Raw genomic sequence first — 7,500 nt, 5'->3', positions numbered from 1 at the left:
AAATTATTAATATTATAAATGATTCTTTTTTATTTATTTTGTCACTAATTTCTATGTTATTTTATGGAGATTAATGTGTTTTGGGATTTTTCTAGATTTTAGGGGATTTTTTTCAGATTTTATGGGAGTAATGCCAGATTCCATGGGATTTTTATCAGATTTCAGAGGATTTTGTTCAGATTTCAAGGTTGATTTATTTAAAAGTTGCATAAAAATAACATGGGATGGATTTTGTTATTTTTTGTGATTTATGAGAGAATTGTGTTATTTTTTATTGTTATTTATGTTATTTGGGATTATTTCTGATGAGGTGATTTATATTGTGGAACCTTACCTTACACTAACCTAACCTTAACCTAACCTAACCTAACCTAACCTAACCTAACCAAACCTAACCATTACATACCTTAAAGCCAATGTAACTTAACCTAACCCTACCTAACCTAACCCTACCTAACCTAACCCTACCTAACCTAACCCTAACCAAAACAAACCCTAATACAACTAAAATACGACGTAATTTTAGTCGTGTTTTTTGTCAAATTGCCGAAGCTCTCACGTAGCGGCGTAAATATTTATACGCAAAGATAAACATATCCTTATGCTCATACTGACATTCTGTGAGTTTTATCTGTTTGATTTCTCTTGACGCTGAGTTGTGTTTATTTACTGCGTGGGATAACGGCAAGAATTAAAATGGCGACCCTAAGATGAAATTTGTGTTAGGTTAGGTTAGCGTAGGGTAGGTTAGCACAAAGGCGGAAGTTCAAGAGACGCGACTCATAGACTGTAAACGAACTCGACAGTGACTCACAAAAGCGACTCGCGCACCCTAAGCATTATACAAATGACGATAATTCCGGGTAGGGTTTAAATCAGCCTTGATGTTGTGTTAACTAGTCGTAATATCTACAAAACCGACGTAACTTCAGAATTAAGTCGAATAACCGTCCCCGAAAAATACCTAAATAAACACCGATGACAAAACGTTATCACGACAGGAAGTTCTTGATAACGAGTCCATCCTATACCCCATAAGATAGTCGCTTCCTGGGGGGGGGTAACTGGATCGGAAATACTGTATATATATTTCCGCGCTTTTTATTTACTCGCGTTTGATAAATTTATGTTGGGAAATGTGTTTTTTTATTTTTTATTAAGGTCTGTATGTTTGTATGTACAGGGTGTGTTATAGTTCACACACACATGTACAGGGTGTGTTATAGTTCACACACACATGTACAGGGTGTGTTATAGTTCACACACACATGTACAGGGTGTGTTATAGTTCACACATGTACAGGGTGTGTTATAGTTCACACACACATGTACAGGGTGTGTTATAGTTCACACACACATGTACAGGGTGTCTTATAGTTCACACACACATGTACAGGGTGTCTTATAGTTCACACACACATGTACAGGGTGTCTTATAGTTCACACACACACATGTACAGGGCAATGTATAGTTCAACACACACATGTACAGGGTGTCTTATAGGTCACACACACACATGTACAGGGTGTCTTATAGTTCAAACACACACATGTACAGGGTGTCTTATAGTTCACACTCACACATGTACAGGGTGTCTTATAGCTCTCACACACACATGTACAGGGTGTCTTATAGTTCACACACACATGTACAGGGTGTCTTATAGTTCACACACACATGTACAGGGTGTCTTATAGTTCACACACACATGTACAGGGTGTCATATAGTTCACACACACATGTACAGGGTGTCTTATAGTTCACACACACATGTACAGGGTGTCTTATAGTTCACACACACATGTACAGGGTGTCTCATAAGTCACACACACATGTACAGGGTGTCTTATAGTTCACACACACACACACATGTACAGGGGTGTGTTATAGTTCACACACACACATGTACAGGGTGTCTTATAGTTCACACACACACATGTACAGGGGTGTGTTATAGTTCACACACACATGTACAGGTGTGTTATAGTTCACACACACATGTGCAGGGGTGTTATGGATACACACACATGTAGGGTGTGTTATAGTTTCACACACACATGTACAGAGTGTGTTATAGTTACACACATGTACAGGGTGTCTTATAGTTCACACACACATGTACAGGGTGTGTTAAAGTTCACACACACATGTACAGGGTGTCTTATAGTTCACACACACATGTATAGGGTGTCTTATAGTTCACACACACATGTGCAGGGTGTGTTAAAGTTCACACACACATGTACAGGGTGTCTTATAGTTCACACACACACATGTACAGGGTGTCTTGGTTCACACACACACATGTACAGGGTGTCTTATAGTTCACACACACATGTACAGGGTGTCTTATAGTTCACACACACATGTGCAGGGTGTCTTATAGTTCACACACACATGTACAGGGTGTCTTATAGTTCACACACACATGTACAGGGTGTCTTATAGTTCACACACACACATGTACAGGGTGTCTTATAGTTCACACACATGTGGGTGTTATGTAATGTGTGTTAGTTATGTACAGGGTGTGTTATATACCACACACATGTACAGGGTGTGTTATAGTTCACACACACATGTACAGGGTGTCTTATAGTTCACACACACATGTACAGGGTGTCTTATAGTTCACACACACACATGTACAGGTGTCTTATAGTTCCCACACATGTACAGGGTGTTATAGTTCCACACACATGTACAGGGTGTCTTATAGTTCACACACACAATGTACAGGGTGTGTTATAGTTACACATGTACGGGTGTTTATAGTTCACACACGTGCAGGGTGTCTTATAGTTCACACACACACATGTACAGGGTGTCTTATAGTTCACACACACACATGTACAGGGTGTGTATAGTTCACACACACATGTACAGGGTGTCTTATAGTTCACACACACATGTACAGGGTGTCTTATAGTTCACACACACTGTACTATCTGGCTTCTTGACTGGAGTCGAGGGGGTGACTGACCGCAGACCATTGCCCTGAAAGACGTTGTAGTAAAATAATACGTTAATAAACTCCCGTGCCAAATTTCTCACTGCTTGGGTTTGTCCCGTCATTTTGGTGTTGTTTTGCGGGTAAAAGCCTTCAAGATGGTTAGGTTTGGGTAGGTTAGGTTAGGTTAAACATTCTCAATAACAGAATCCTCCCAATAGTGGACAGAGCTCGTAAGAATTAGTCTGTCATTCGGAGAGTTAAATATTTAATTTTTCTTGGGATAAATTAATTGACGAATCGCGTAATTACCTCGGTCGTTAGCCATTGTTTTGATTCCCGATTATATAAATTAATGAGCGCTACGTGATTAAATGGATAACTCGTTCATCTATCACGCTTGTTATTTACGTGCATGTCTCGATTTACTTAAAGGATTCCGTAAAATGGTTGTGTGTAAATCGAATAATGTCTAATTTACAATGTAGCTTCTTAATGTCTTCTCGAGCCTCTAGTGTACAGACATGAGATGATTTACAAGGGATTTACGGATGGCTTTTTAACGATTTACGGAAATTTTTAATGATTTATGGATATTTTTAACAATTTAAGGATATTTTAGACAATTTACAGAGCGTTTTTTTAGGTTTATGAATGTTTTTAACAATTTATTGATATTTTTAACAATTTATGGATATTTTTAGACAATTTATGGATAGATTTTAACAATTTATGGATATTTTAGACAATTTATGGATAGATTTTAACAATTTATGGATATTTTAGACAATTTATGGATAGATTTTAACAATTTATGGATAGTTTAGACAATTTATGGATAGATTTTAACAATTTATGGATAGTTTAGACAATTTATGGATAGATTTTAACAATTTATGGATAGTTTAGACAATTTATGGATAGTTTTAACAATTTATGGATATTTTAGACAATTTATGGATATTTTTTAAGATTTACGTATAGATTTTAATAATTTACAAGGGATTTATTTGCGGATGGTTGGGTTAGGTTAGGTATGGGCCTTTGAAGAGCACTGATTGGTTGACCTACGAACATCTGAACGGCCTCTACCAGAGCTTAAATTGAGGCCTAGGGTCAGTTTGTAACAAGGCAGCTGGGTTGGTGGACAATTTGGTACGTTTACAGATCCTTAGTATTTATTCGATCGTATTTATTTAATGATTTTTTAAGGGATAATAAAATTCTTGTTGTTTTCTGATAATTTTCCGCAACTGGAGACGGAAAAAAGTGATAAGTGTTTTCATCGCCATTTTGACCCTAAACGACTCGCCACCAGCATTTAAACCAATTCGTCCCCCCTCCTCCCAAACGTCGTTCTTATCTACGACCCCTAAGCAACCAGTCCTCTCTACGTTCAGCCCTATAAAGAAACAGAATCATCGCAGTGACGTTAAAATCGCGGCGATGGTTAAATTTCTTTGGGGTCTAGAAGTTGTGTTTATTTCTACGAGATCGAAATTAGGGATGAGTTACCTTGGGGTCTAGAAGTTGTGTTTATTTTTACGAGAGAATTTATGGATATATAATTTTCACCATTAATAAGAATCACCTAATTCATGTATATTTTTATGCTAGACTTATTCACAGATGTATAATGACATAATGACCCAATTAACTATCTATAATGACTCTAAAAAATTACGACTTCTTGACGAACATTTACGAGCCTGCCATTAACCCCCCTTGCTTCGGAGATAACTGTTTACATAGCGCTTCAAGTAGGAAATTACGTGCGTCACCTCGTTCGATGATTAGAGGTGGTCGTTGGGAGAAAAATGTATATTTTCTGTCTAAACTGATAAGACTATGAGGATCAGCTGAAGATTAGACACCCCAGTTTGTTGCTTCACCTGATGATTGAAGACCCTAATGGAATATGGTTAGGTTAGGTTAGGTTAGGGTAGGGTAGGGTTGAGTTGGGTTAGGTTAAGTTATCAGGATCCTCAAAGGGTTAAATCATAATCAAAGGGTTAAATCATCGTCCTCAAAGGGTTAAATCATAATCAAAGGGTTAAATCATCGTCCTCAAAGGGTTAAATCATAATCAAAGGGTTAAATCATCGTCCTCAAAGGGTTAAATCATCGTCCTCAAGGGTTAAATCATCGTCCTCAAAGGGTTAAACCATCGTTCGTGTTAAGTTCCTCTGTTTCATGTTACATTTTTTGCCTCTCGTCTAATGAATTAAAATTGGGTGTGGCTGACGTGTTGTTTTGGTGGCTGGTCTGGGGTCTGTGGTTAGGTTAGGTTAGGTTAGATTAGATTAGGTTTTGGTTAGGTTAGGGTAGGGTTAGGTAAGGTAAGTTTGGTTAGGTTAGGTTTTTATTTTTATTTTGCCAGATTTCATTGAGGGATTAATTGTGAAAGTAACAGAATTCTTCCAGATTTCAATGAAGAAATAATTGTGAAAGTAACAGATTTTTTCCAGATTTCAAAGAAGGAATAAGTTTGAAAGGATTTAACCGATTTATCTTATTTATTACAGATTTCACCACTGCTCCAGGGCGCTACACAGCCTTCAGCAGCAGCCAAGGTAAATACTTAGTTCTGTCTACTTTCATTTGTGTCGTAATTCTCGTGTTTTGGAAATTTGGCCGATTTGGGGAATTTTTATTTTTTATAATTTTTTTGGATAATTTTATGTAATTTTTTTTGTATTTTTGGATTTTTATTTTATTTTTTATAATTTTGGGGATTTTTATTTTTTTAGGAAATTTGTCGAGTTTTTTGTTAATTCTTTGGAAAATTGGTGGAATTTTTTATTTTTTTTATTTATTTATTTTTTGTGTGATATGGAATTTTTGGTGGGTTAGTGGGTTAGTGAGTCAGGGTGGGGTTAGTGAGTCAGGGTGGGTTAGCGTGAGTCAGGGTGGGTTAGGGTGAGTCAGGGTGGGTTAGCGTGAGTCAGGGTGGGGTTAGGGTGAGTCAGGGTGGGTTAGCGTGAGTCAGGGTGGGTTAGGGTGAGTCAGGGTGGGTTAGGGTGAGTCAGGGTGGGTTAGGGTGAGTCAGGGTGGGTTAGGGTGAGTCAGGTTGGGTTAGGGTGAGTCAGGGTGGGTTAGGGTGAGTCAGGGTGGGTTAGTGAGGTCAGGGTGAGTCAGGGTGGGTTAGGGTGAGTCAGGGTTGGGTTAGCGTGAGTCAGGGTGGGTTAGGGTGAGTCAGGGTGGGTTAGGGTCAGGGTGGGTTAGCGTGAGTCAGGTTGGGTTAGGGTGAGTCAGGGTGGGTTAGCGTGAGTCAGGTTGGGTTAGCGTGAGTCAGGTTGGGTTAGGGTGAGTCAGGATTGGGTCAGGGTGAGTCCAGGGTGGGTTAGGGTGAGTCAGGGTGGGTCAGGGTGAGTCAGGGTGGGTTAGCGTGAGTCAGGGTGGGTTAGGGTGAGTCAGGTTGGGTTAGGGTGGAGTCAGGTTGGGTTAGGGTCAGTCAGGGTGGGTCAGGTGAGGTCAGGTTGGGTCAGGGTAGGTCAGGGTGGAGTTAGGGTGAGTCAGGGTGGGTTAGGGTAGGTCGGGGTGGGTCAGGGTGAGTCAGGGTGGGTTAGGGTGAGTCAGGGTGGGTTAGGGTGAGTCAGGGTGGGTCAGGGTGAGTCAGGGTGGGTTAGGGTGAGTCAGGTTGGGTTAGTGAGTCAGGGTGGGTTAAAGTGAGTCAGGTTGGGTTAGGGTGAGTCAGGGTGGGTTAGGGTGAGTCAGGGTGGGTTAGGGTGAGTCAGGGTGGGTTAGGGTGAGTCAGGGTGGGTTAGGGTGGGTTAGGGTGAGTCAGGGTGGGTTAGCGTGAGTCAGGTTGGGTTAGGGTGAGTCAGGGAGGTTAGGGTGAGTCAGGGAGGGTTAGGGTGAGTCAGGTTGGGTTAGGGTGAGTCAGGGGAGGGTTAGGGTGAGTCAGGGTGGGTTAGGGTGAGTCAGGTTGGGTTAGGGTGAGTCAGGTTGGGTTAGGGTGGAGTCAGGGTGGGTTAGGTGGGTTAGGGTGAGTCAGGGTGGGTTAGGGTGAGTAAGGGGTGGGTTAGGGTGAGTCAGGGTGGGTTAGCGTGAGTCGAGGTAGCGCTAAGGGTGACTCAGGGAGGGTGGGAGGGTGGCAGCCGTCCTCCCTCCCTCCCTCCCCTCGCCGCCAGTCTAGTCAAAGCGTTGGTGGAGGAAGGGAGTGTAAGTGTTCAGTCTCTCTCTCTCTTACTATCTTTCTATCTTTCTTTTTCTCTCACTCTCTCACATTCTCTCTCTCTACATTCTCTCTCTCTCTCTTTTGACTGTTTTAAGTCTTTCTCTCTCTGTCTGCCTGTCTCTCTGTTTGTCTGTTTATCTCTCTCTCTCTCTCTCTCTCTCTCTCTCTCCTCTCTCTCTCTCTCTCTTTTTAGCGTCTGGAGGCCGATATTTGACCTTGTTTGACGTCATAGTGCCCCCTTGTGATGTCACCTTGGCCTCTGTGACGTCACTGTGTTGTTGTGAAAATTTTTGAAAATGTGAAAATTTATTGGTGGAAATTTGTAAAAACTTGAAAAGTACTGAAAAATAAATAAAAAGATGGAATTTT

This window comes from Homarus americanus, unplaced genomic scaffold (genome assembly GCF_018991925.1).
Source record: "Homarus americanus isolate GMGI-L3 unplaced genomic scaffold, GMGI_Hamer_2.0 scaffold46156, whole genome shotgun sequence".
NCBI classification, from domain to species: Eukaryota; Metazoa; Arthropoda; class Malacostraca; order Decapoda; family Nephropidae; genus Homarus; species Homarus americanus.
The sequence above is the reverse complement of the archived record's forward strand: the minus strand, read 5'-3'. Positions refer to the sequence as shown.